The following is a 12550-nucleotide window of genomic DNA, read 5'->3' on the forward strand; positions in this document are numbered from 1 at the left end:
CTTGGAAATCTCTTAGCCTCCTTACGGATGAACCTCGCTCAAGGACAACTGTTTCCCCATTTGCTTGTTTCTTGACTCCTGTTAAAGAGGATGGGATTCATTTAATTGAATGGTGGTTCCGGTTAAAGCACTCGGTAGATTTCCTGGCATCAGCTTCCCTAGCTAGAATTACACTGGCCTGGGTTTCTTTTCAAAAGAAACCCTACCTGCTCCATGTTAATGCTGGGTAATATGAATTTAGAATCTTGCCAAAATGTGCCTGAGGAATTCATTTGAAAGGCCTGTGCATCCAGACAGGCTGTGTAATGAGAAACACTTGATTTCTTCTTTTAATGGGCAGGAATTATGCACAAAATGGTATTCGGTCTTCACCTTGACCTTGCTGTCTGAACTATAGCCTCATTCACTGAAGAAATGTCCCATGGCTGAGATAGTTCTGGCCAAATGATTGAATCTCCACTTAAGAAGGAAACAAAACAAAAGAAAAAAACATCTGTTTTTGGATTCCTCCCCCTCTCCCTCCCCCCTTCTTCTTCTTCTTCTTCTTCCTCTTCTTCTTCTTCTTCTTCTTCTCCTTCTTCTTTCACAGAGCAAGGAGGCATCACACTGTCTCTTTTTCAAGGCATTACAATGAGAACCACACAGAGTCAGAATCCAACTTGGGAATTCTATAAAGTTGGAACAATTATACTCAATTTAGGCAAGTTTCTTCTTTGGAGTTGAAACTGGTTGAAACCCCTGTTTCACTCTAAAGAGCTCTTCTCCAGGAGAAGCAGTCTGTGATCTTGGTTGGAACACACATCTGTTTCTGGGCTGGACAAATCCAAAAGAGGAATCCCAATTACAGTTTTCATGGGTGATGGAATTTCAGCTGCACTGCAGTTGAACCACCTGGGCTGCCTCCACTGTCTTTTTTCTTCTTAAGGATGAAATAAGCTGATCGAGTGTTCATTCAGTTCTTAAATTACATTTCCATCTTGTAGCATTTTATTTCCTTTTTCTCTGGTGAGATATATTGACCAATGGATTATCTCCAGTTTCTTACCAGCAGCACAGTTTTCACTGTTGGGAGTTCTCCTGGTTACTGATGGATGCGGTTTTAGCTTCCTAAGATTTTCTCTTACCCAAAACAACACACAACAAAACGAAAATGCCTTAACTAGATGGTTTGGATTTAACAATAAATCTCTTGGAGGAAAAAATAAGTGAGATATTCGAATGAATTGAAAGAAGTTGATTTTTTTAAAGAGTTTAATTGGAACCTAAAATTTGTGAAACAAACAAAAGAAACAGAAAGAAAGAAAATAAAAAGAAAACACTTTGACAAAAGAGGTATAAAAAGATCAGCTTGATCAGGAAGTGAAAAGTATCATTCTGGCCACCAGGGGGAGCACATATTGTTCTGTGCAGATAAAGAGGAAAACAAAGCTAACAATCCACACAAAAAAATTCATCACTCTGGTGGACCTGTCCAGGTTGTGAACAACATCTGTTTACAAGAAGAGCACTTTTGTTGTTGATGTTATTATTGTAATTGATAACCAGATGCTTTGATTTCTGGAAGAAAGAGGACCAGCTGGGCATGTGGTGAAAAATGAATTTTTTAGGCTTATCCACATGGGAATTATCAAATAAGTTAGCTGAGAAGTAAATAACCCTTTTAAAATAAGTTTCGCTTCTGACTTTGACCCTGGTAGATACATACATCCAATTCTCTTAATGCAGAACAAGTAAATATGAGTTTGAAAAACCACCTGATTGACGATTTTAAGGAATACAATGAATTTTATCTGTATTTGTGCAGTTTTGATGTTTTTGATTAATTTGTATTTGAACCTCAATTTTAAGCAACATGTATATTTTTAACAATGACTTTTGAAGTTCTTAATTGTTTAAAGTCATAATTCATACTTATAGTAAGTGTCAATGTATTACAGAGAGGCAGCAAGCAAAAAGACTTTTACTTTCTCACTTTTCTGTTTATTTTAAGATAAAATCCTTAAAAAAGGAGCCTCTCTTACTATGTTTTCCTCTCTTAAACCATTTTCAACTTGGACTTTTACATGTATTAAATTCCTACTACCAGCTGAGGATCACCCCATCTGCAGGAAGTAGTCTGGGCAGAGATGAGGTATGTGGTGGCTAAATGTTGGTAGAACTAGCTAGGCTCAAATCTCTGTTTTACCACTTGGCAGCTGTGTTGCTTTGGGCAAGTTTAGACAAAACTTAGCAGTCTCATTTTCCATGTCTGTTTAATGGGACTAATATCTCCCTTTCAGGGCACTTGCAAGGATTAAATGTGATTATATGTAAAAAGTAGAGACTGGATTTTGGGTCAGAGTTAGTCACTATTTGTGTTGTTATTGTTGATTTCTTCTTTTGCTTTGTGCATTCCCCATCAATATTTTATAGTGCATTCATTCATGTCACAGCCCTGCAGAACATATTTTCTGTATACCAGATTTGTGAAAGATACAGAGGCTGTCAAGACTGCTAATGCTAGGCTTGGAATTTCCTGAAACTTTCAACAGCATCAAAGGGAGTGCCACTGTAAGCTACTAATCAAAGTTTGTAAGCCCTGGGACATTCACCAAAACCTTAAGAGTACTTGATGATTTTATGGCTAGACCAGTGAGGATTAATGACTGGCCCGTTGGCCATCATTACTGCATCGAAGTAGATTTTATGTGCCAAGTGCACTTAGATCAATGTCATGTGACCATGCTTCCTGTCAAGTCAGCAGACCAGAAACTGATATACAGAGGCCTTATCCTACTCTGTTCACCTCAAGGGGGCCGGAAAGCCTGTTGCATTTCCTGCCGACTACAGCATACTGATTATTGGCAGCCATGTTGGTCTTTGACTTTTGTCTTCCTGTTCTTCACTGAGAACATGAGTTTTGTTAGGATGAAGCCACCCCCATTCCTGCCTCCTCCCTCTGGTTGGCTGCCACTGGGGGCACAAAAAGTTAGCACAGAAGCCTTCAACTCAGTATCTTCAGGAAGAGTCACATTTAAAGTCTTCCCCTTGGAAGATCCATAAATGGCTTTTAGGCGCATCTGGAGAGGAAATGACCTGTCCCCCTCAGGTGTACATTTTGGAGTTTGAAGTGTAGGTGGGATCTTCATATGTTGCTGAAGTTTAATTACAGGAAATCGACACATGCTCAAATGTGTGTGACAAAGTAACATTTAAGGGATAGCTCTAGAATTTACTATTTTGGTAACATTCATATGGTCCATCTAGGTCTTTTTATTTAACAATGTTTCTTTGCTCCAGAGGGTGTCCGTGGGTTTTTTCCAAATGTTTGTAGCCTTATCAGTTGTGTGTGAATGGTGCATACTGATTGAATATGGCAGTTGCATTCTGAATCTAAATTATTTGGAATTTATTCTCACAGAACGGATGTTTTCAAAAGTAAACAAAGACATTAAAACATTTATAAAAAGACTGTCACACATTGTGAAGTGCAAAGTGTAAATGAATTTTTATAAGCATATGGATTTCATTTCTCTTAGGATATGCATGAATTTAAAAATTAAAAGGAAATATGCTGGCTACAATGTGTTTTTAGTTCACATTTAGACTTTAAAAATAATCAGAGGTGCCTAATATATTCATAAAGGAGCAGACTCCTTCATCCTATGATGTCATTTGAACCATGGAATAGTGATTAATATTACCCCCAAGAGTCTTTTTTGAAGGAAGCTCCAGAGTGGCACTTGCAATTTGAATTTCTGTTTTTAAGCACATTCTACAGTTTATGGCCAGACTTCTTTTTTCCTGAACAAACTTCTAAGTTGCTGTGCTCAGCACACTATCCCTGTCATTTAAATTTGGATAACACCATAGTCAAGTCAAATAGTTGAGGCTTCATAATATTTACATTGAAGTGGAAGACGCATGAGAGAGGAAAAAAAGTACAAGGGAAGCAATGTTCAGCCCCTGTGGTCACATGGAATGGATTCTGTCAAGAATGTAAAATAACATTTGTATCTAAGTTGTGCTCAGAATCAGTAAAAGATCTACAGTCCAGTCAAGAATGTAGCCAACGTTGTTATTTTTAATTGCCGTGATAACATAGCCTCAGAGGATTATTATTAAGAAATTTTGGCTGCAAGCATTTCATTCCATTTAGTTAAATGAAAACAAATTAGCATAGAAATTATTTTCTTGCAAGCTTCACTTTCAGCTGTGATGTTATCAATTGCTGCAAGAGTGGTAACCATTGGTTCAGTAAGAGATTCTTTTGAGAGTTTGATACACGTGAAAATAATAAATGGTCTAGTTGACTTTCATCTGTTTTGATCAATGTAGAGCCTTTAAACTCAGGATTCTTCGGATAAAAATAAAATTTTCATACCCTCCTATGTGTAAAACATTGTTTCAAAATAAGTATTATGGCTTTAAAGAAAGTAATATAGGAGAAAATTTTCTAATCGTGAAAGAGACATTCTCTATCTCACTCTTCCCTTCCTTCCCCCTCCCCCTCCCCCGCCCTATAGATGGAAAAGTGGAATCTCTTGTTTGCCGGAAGCTTTTTTCTTTTTCCCTTTCTTCCTTCTTTCTTTCTTTCTTTCTTTCTTTCTTCTCTTTCTTTTTCTTTCTTTCGAGAGGGAGAGAACACACAATGGGGAGAGGGGCAGAGGAAGACAGAGAAAGAATCTTAAGCAAGTTCCATGCTGAGCTCAGCTCAGCTCAGCATGGAGCTGACGTGGGGCTCAATCCCATGACCCTGGAATCATGACCTGGGTTGAAATCAAGAGTCTGATGCTCAACTTACTAAGCCACACAGGCACCCAAAGTCCCAACCTTTTCTAGCAGAGATAGAAAGATACCACACGGGGGTGCCTGGGTGGCTCAATTGGTTAAGTGTCTGGCTCTTGGTTTCGGCTCAGATCATGATCTCACAGTTCGTGAGTTTGAGCCCTGCGTCAGTCTCTATGCTGGCAGTGGCCAGCTTGGGATTCTTTCTCCCTCTCTCTCTGCCCCTCTCCCACTCACACTGTCTCTGTATCTCTCAAAAATAATAAATAAATAAAACTATATATCTATATCCATATCTGTCTATATCTATCTATCTGACACCATATCAGTGATACCTAGTGTAGAGTCTACAGTTTTTAGAGCCAGGGTGCAGGAGAGCAGGGTGCATGAACATTGGCTATTATCTTAAATTATTAAATTTGCTCTTATAAAGTGCATAGGCTCTGTCCACCCCAAATAATAAAGGCTAATATTATGATTTTACTAGGTGCCATGTAAGTTTCAAAATAGTTTATGGATATTTTCTAATTCATTCCTCACAGACTTTGGGGGAGATACTATTTCTATCCCCATTGGTAGATGAAGAAATTAAGGAACAGAGAGATAACATGACTTGTCTGAGGTTATTCAATTAATATTGGCAGGTCTAGTACTTGACTCCATACACTTTGGCCTCAGAGTCTATACTTAATCCCTGCAAAACCAAGAGATTCTGATAAGCACTTCAGTGGTTTCATCTACTCCTCTCCCTCACTCCAAGTGGAGGGTCTCTGCCCTTCAGGTCTTACCTGTTTCTGATACTGATATGATGTTACATTTGGAAAGTCCCTAACTTTGGGATTGGTTCCAAGGCAATGCAGAACTATCATCTTTACATGACATTTGCAACATTACTGCAGATGTATCAAGTAGCCATTGCTGTGTAACAAACCAAATGGCTTAAAACAACGGCTCCAAAACATAATGGCTTAAAATAACAATGCTCTATTATTTCTCCTGTTTCTGTGGGTTGGCTGGATGGTTCCTCAGCTGATTCCCCCTGGACTTATGCAGCTTTATTTGGCTGAAAGTTGGCTAGGCTGAAAAGTCCAAGGTGGCCTCACTCATATGGCTGGCAGTTGGTGCTGACTGTTGGCCTCCTTGGGTCTGCTTCAAATGGCCTCTTATCCAGTCAGCTAGACCATCTTCTTTACCTGGCAGTCCCAGGGCAGCAGTCCAAGGCCAGAATAGAAGCTGCAGGATCTCTTCAGGTATAGTCTTAAAAGTTGGATAATATCATTTCCACAGACTTCTGTTGGTCAAAGCAAGTCACAAGGCCAACCCAGACTCCAGAGATAATAAAATAGTTTCCACTTCCTTATGGGAGAACATCAAAGTCACATTGCAAAGGGCCATGAATACTCAGATGGGAGAAATATATCGTCAAGTTTCTCAGGGTTATCAATTTTTAAAAAATCACAGCAAAATATGTTTTTACAATATTTACAATGTTTTCTTTAATGGCTTGGAAGTCATTTCAGCATTCCTACTCCCAGTTCCTCATTAAGACATTGATAATAGTTTCAAACAAACGTTAGATATGGAATCAGGAGACACTTCTGGATTGTTATCAAATCCAACATAGATGAGAAAAGTGAATACATTTTTTTTAAACTTCCGTCCAGTTGTCTGAATCCTGGAAGGGACGTGGGAAGTAGGAAAAGGTATGATGTTTTATTTCGATATCTATGTGTAAATAGTTAACTGGGAAACTGAGAAAGTCCTAAATGTCCCCATGATTTTGGCTTCAATCTTGTAGACAGTTCAATTCTTGGACTTTGCTCTGGATCTGGAGGCTGCTGTGGAGGAACAGCAGAAACACACAGTGCTATGAACATGTCATTTTAACTTTGTTTCCAGCAGGGTCAAAAAGCAGAGGGCAATTCACATGCAAAAGCCTGTAAATGCCAGCTTTGAAACACTGTTGGGTGAAGGCAAGGCTTAAGTAGGTTACCTGGAATGCTGGTAGTGCACACCGAGCCTGAACACTTGTGTTTTTGAGGTTCATCTGCTGGATCCTTAATGTTCTATGCAAGAATTTAAATTTCCTTTTTTTATTTTTTATTGCGGCTTGGCATTCAGCTAAGAACTAGGAAAACAACCTGCTCTTTATACAGAGAAGGAGGGGGAAAAAATCCTTGTCTTTAGCAGAAAACACAGTGGCTTCACCTTCCTCAGCCCTGAAACCTTGACATGCAAGTCCAGGACTGTTCAGGACCTCCTGGTCTTTCACAAGCAAGAGGCCCATTTTAGGGTGTGTTAAATCTGATACCACCAGTTGGAAATCTCCATGGTCCTCCCAAATCCAGAGTTTCACTTGTGTTTGTGGAAGGTAGGCCCTGTGATCATGGTTCCAGAACAACATGGAAGCCAAGAGGGAGGTTCTGGATTCAGATATAAATTTTAACCCCTGTTCACTGCTGATGGGCCAAGTTAAATGGGGGAATTTATTCTGTTTCTCCTCAAGCCTCAAGTTCCTCATCTGTGAAATGGGTCTGTACAGTGCCTGCTGAGTGGGGTGGTCAACAAACCTTCCTGTTAATGCCCTCAGCCCAGGGCCTGGAGGATGATCATTATTGGCAGTTATTGGTGAATTTTGGAATTGTCTTTGGGATCTTCAAAGATTCCACATTTCAGGTTTTCACTTCAGATATTACCCCCAAATTGCTTGTAGAACTTGCAACCTGATAATCACCTCACTTTCCCCCCATGGTACCATTGCATTCAACTAATTCGGTCAAAAAGAATTCAGTCACATCCTTTTTAGAAACTCACCAAGCAAAAACCTCATGAAACATTTTTTGACTGGCTTAACTGGTCTACCTGTTCAAAGGAATTGACCTGGAAGGATTGGTCTGTCTATGTTCTGGGCAGGTAGCTTCATGGACTTTAGACTTGTACAGTCACAGAGGATCTTGTGCTTAGAAGGAGCTTGGCTTAATGCTCTGTTGTTGCCCTCTTGAAATTTTTATAATTTTTGAGAAAGGAACCCCACATTTTCTTTTTGCATTGGACCCTAAAATTATGTAGCTGGTTCCGATCCCATGTTAAAAGGCAGTGAAGGCTGAGAGGGTCCTGGAGAAACCTGAGACATTCACCTGTCCTGTGGAAATGACTTTGACTCCAGAGTCTACAAGACAGAGGGCACAGAATTTCCTGGATGTCATAGTGGTTAGCTTTTATTTTCTTCCTTGACAAAATAATAAATTTTTAAAATACCAACACAACAAGAACACCACAACAGAACTTTCCCAATTTATATAGACAATTTCATACTCTTTGAGGCAGTTTTTAAATAATCTTTTCCTTCAGCAAATATTTCTATAACAGTAGGGTAATGAAGGACTTTGGGTATGTGATATTAAAAACACAAATCACAAAGGAGAAGTTGGAGAGATCTGACTACATACAAGTGAAAATGTCAGCATATTTAAAAATATAATAGGGACACTTGGGTGGCTCAGTAATTTAAGCGTCTGACTCTGTCTCAGCTCAGGTCCTGATCTCAGGGTCATGAGTTCAAGCCCCATACTGGGCTTCTTGTTGGGCGTGAAGCTTACTTGAAAAAAAAAAGTATTATAAATCTAGTTCGAAGACCAAGGATACATTTGGGAAGATACCTATCAGTAGAGGAAAGATGATCACTGTTGTAGGAAATGGACAACTGGAAAAAAATCATTTATATATCAGTAACAAAGCGTAAGAGCAAATGCCCAGGAAGCAGTGAAACAAAGCCACACTTTCGTAGTAATCAAAGAAAGGCCAAATAAAACCTGTTACTATTTTTTTTCTCTCTTCACTGAATATACAAAGATTTTTTTTTTAAAACATTGGAGGGGCTTGGAGCAGCAGGCCTGATGGTCGGCAGAGGAAGGAGAATTTGGTGTTGTTTCTAGAGCCCAGTGGTGGGACAATGTGGCAGGGTGGGGATCCTCAGCAAGTGGACTTCTGTGGAAACCAGTGTGAGGAAGGCTGTGGGATCTGCAGGAGTGGCTGGGGGGCCAGCAGGGCTCTGATGCCTGGGAGATAGTTCAGAATGAGTTACCCCCGCCCCAAGGCAGTCCCATCCTGGGGCGAGAGCGGGGGACCTCACATCCCTGAAGTGGATCACTGCTGCGAAAGGGTGCTGGCAGCTCTCTGCAGCTAAAGCACCCCCTAAAGGTGACATGGTCTGTGCACTGGTGACACTCACAGCAGCTACATGGAGGTTCCTGCATTCCAGCACATTCTACACATCAGATGTGGTGAGCAGAGCCTCTACAAGGTGGAGGACATTTGGGTGTAGATGTGACTCCCTGGTGTCTTCCTGAGGTTCCCAAGGGCAAGTCTGGGCTTCAGCAGTTGTGGCGACTCAAGGAGTGCCAGCTTGGGGCACCCAAACCTTTCTGTGTCTCCCTTCACCAGGCACCTTAGGACCAATCCCTGTTGTGGATTTCCCTGGTGGATCTCTTTCCCCCTTGCCAGGCCTACCCACAATGGTCAATCTCTACATCAAAGTGTGAAAATGCTGCCCAAAGTGGTAGCTTGGTTTTTTATTTTTCTTTAAATCTTTGTTTATTTGTATTTTGTGATTTTTTTATAGTAAAAGTCATGTTCATTTAATAAGACAAAATATACTTTTTAGTTTTTACTAAAAGTGATGTAAGAACAATGAAGAAAAATGTCCAAACAGAATCACTTAAGTATATGACATTTAAAAATGTGGGGCTATGGCATTAGGGTCGAAGAAAGTTAAGAACAAAAAAGAAATTAGGGGCGCCTGGGTGGCTCAGTTGGTTGAACATCCGACTCTTGATTTTGGCTCAGGTCATGATCCCAAGGTCCTGGAATAGAGCCCTGAGTCGGCTCTGTGCTGAGTGTGGAGCCTGCTTGGGGTTCTCTCTCTCTTCTTTCCTTCTTCTCTGCTCATGCTCTGTTTCAAATAAATAAATAAATAAATAAATAAATAAAACTTAAGCATGATATAATAAAACAATAAAAGAATAAAGTAGGGAGAATATTTACAAAGCAAGAAAAGAAAAAAGGTTTATACAGAGGCATGGTGAGCAAAATGTAGAAAAAATAACTATTAATGAATACAGTTTTTCTTCTGTGAAACAGGACATTATCTTAAAAGACCAGAGTTCATTGAGAAAACATTCAGAATGACAGAGGAAATGAATTCCCCAAATTTCATATATCAGTAGTAATAAGATTTTAATCAATACTGGAGTTTGAATTATTAAAAGGGAATTACTGATTTTTAAAAGAAAAGTATTTTAGAATTTTTTTAGAAAATTCCAGGCAAAATGTTCTAGTCTTCCACTATTCAAACATTTTTACCATCAGTAGAAACTTAGGACAATAGCATTTTATTAGTACAGGAGCAGAAGCAATGGAATGGAAAATATAATTTAAAGTAGAAAATAAACTGACTAACTTAATTTTATTAAGACAGAGGGAAAAAAGCTACCACCAGCAGGAATGAAACTTAGTGGTGTTGAAAAATGTGCCAGCCATATAAACCATTGGTTTTTAAATATTGTCAGTTGGAGAAGTGTTTTATTTTGCACAGGGAATCTTTGTACAGAAATCCCATGTGTATAGCAGGTGATGAGGTAACGATGGATAGCATGGCTGGTGGTGGGGACCCTAGCCATTATACAATCCCCATTCTTCCCTTGTCTCCTTCCAACATGCCCCTTTTAGGCCCAAAGCATAGATATTAGTACTTAGCAACAGATCTGAGCACCCTTGAGACCCTCTACCTGGCATGCCTCTTGAACAGTCCCTTTCAGTGATACACTTAAACTTTCTCCACAGGGCCAGAAAGATGCCCTTCAAATCATGAAAAGTCTGATTTATGGTCATGGAAAACAAGCCTAAAACATACCAGTGTTGCCCTTCTCCTTAAAGATTTAAATTTCCAAGAAAGATGATCAAATTGACTTACTGAAATGTGTGTGTTATAGGTTCAATTGCGTCACCCAAAAAGCTTCTTTGAAATCTGAACCCCTGGTATCTGTGAATGTGATCTTATTTGGACATGGAGTCTTTAAAGAAGTGATTGAGTTAAGATGGTGTCATTAGAGTGGACTCTAATCCAGTGTGACTGGTGTCCTTGCGAGAAGAGGAAAACACCAAGTGAAGACAGAGACACACAGGGACTACAGAGACAGGGAGGACAGAGACAGAGCTGCAGTGATGCAACCACCAGCCAAAGAATTGAATGCCACTCTCAGAAACTAGAGCGAGGCAGAGAAGGGTTCTATCCGGACTCTCAGAGGAAACGGTCCTGCTGATACCTTGATTTTGGATTTCTAGACTCCAGATCTATGAGAGATTTAATTTGTGGTGTTTTGTGCCACTCAGTTTGTGGTAATTTCTTACCACAGACAGCTACAGGGAACGAACACTCAGGATTTAAGTAATCTCTCCATCCAACGTGGGGCTTGAACTCATGATCCCGAGATCAAGGAACTTGTGCTCCACCAAGTGAGCCAACCAAGTGCCCTAGAATTTATATTTTAATAATAATTTTCAAAAAGAAGGGAAAACATTTATTCTTAGCATCTTAAGGTGAGGTTCTCAAAGACAAATACTATGCCTTATTTATCTTTCTATTCATGTGGCTTGTAGCACTGTGCCTGGTACACATTGGCACTCAAAAATTGCTGGATGAATAAATGATGAGTGAACTTAATGGAATATTATGGAGTTGAATCCTGGTTGAACCAGAGTTTCAACTTTGATCTGCGTAATGACAAAATCATCATCTTGAAAGGGGAAATTTTGGGGGCACTTGGGTGGCTCAGTCAGTTAAGCATCCAACTTCGGCTCAGGTCATAATCTCATGGCTTTTGAGTTTGAGCCCTGCATCAGGCTCTGTGCTGGCAGCTCAGAGCCAGGAGCCTGTTCTATCTCTCTCTCTCCTCTCTCTCTCTCTCTCTCTCTCTCTCTCTCTCTCTCTCAAAAAATGAATAAACATTAAAAATTAAAAAAAAAAGAGGAAATTTCTGTCAGTTGCTCTATTTTGAGGCTTATGTGACAGTAAGTATGTTTTCAGAGGAGAAACAAGAAAAAATGTCATAGAAAGTTCCTCTTTAATACTGGGACTTTGTTTAATAGAAGTTATATCTATGTGGCACCAGCAACATTTTAATAAGGATTTACACTATTTAAATTTTGCTTTTAACCAGAATTTGAGTGCAAGCTATGGCATCAGTTGAGGAACCCCAGATTCCACCCCCTGTTTTAAGGGACTACCCTGAAGGTTAATCTGATTCCCAGATGGTACAAGTTCATGCATATTTGCCTTTGGTTTTAATTTATCCCTTCACTCATTCCTATTCATTTAAAAATGTATGAATGAAAGAAATAAACAAACAAAAAGATAAAAAATGCATGAATGAGTAAATGGAACAGCTTTTGTTTCCTCAGGTACTTTAATGAGTATTAGCGGCTTTCACATATGTTAATTATATATTTTTTTTCCAATTGCCTTCTTTTTTGTTTTCCTTTTTTCTGTTAATTTTTAAAGTTTGAAATAATTCCAGGCTTACAAAAAAGTTGCAAAAATGATACAAGGAATTTCTATAAACTCTTCAAGATTCCTCAGATTTATGTCCAAATACATCAGCGTGTATTTCCTAAAGTAAGGGCATTTTCCTCTGAAACCACACCATAATTAGTAAAATTAGGGAATTAACATTATTCTATTATCTAACTGATGGACTTCATTCAAATTTTGCCAATTATTCCCTTT

The sequence above is a fragment of the Prionailurus bengalensis genome, chromosome A3 (genome assembly GCF_016509475.1).
Source record: "Prionailurus bengalensis isolate Pbe53 chromosome A3, Fcat_Pben_1.1_paternal_pri, whole genome shotgun sequence".
NCBI lineage: Eukaryota > Metazoa > Chordata > Mammalia > Carnivora > Felidae > Prionailurus > Prionailurus bengalensis.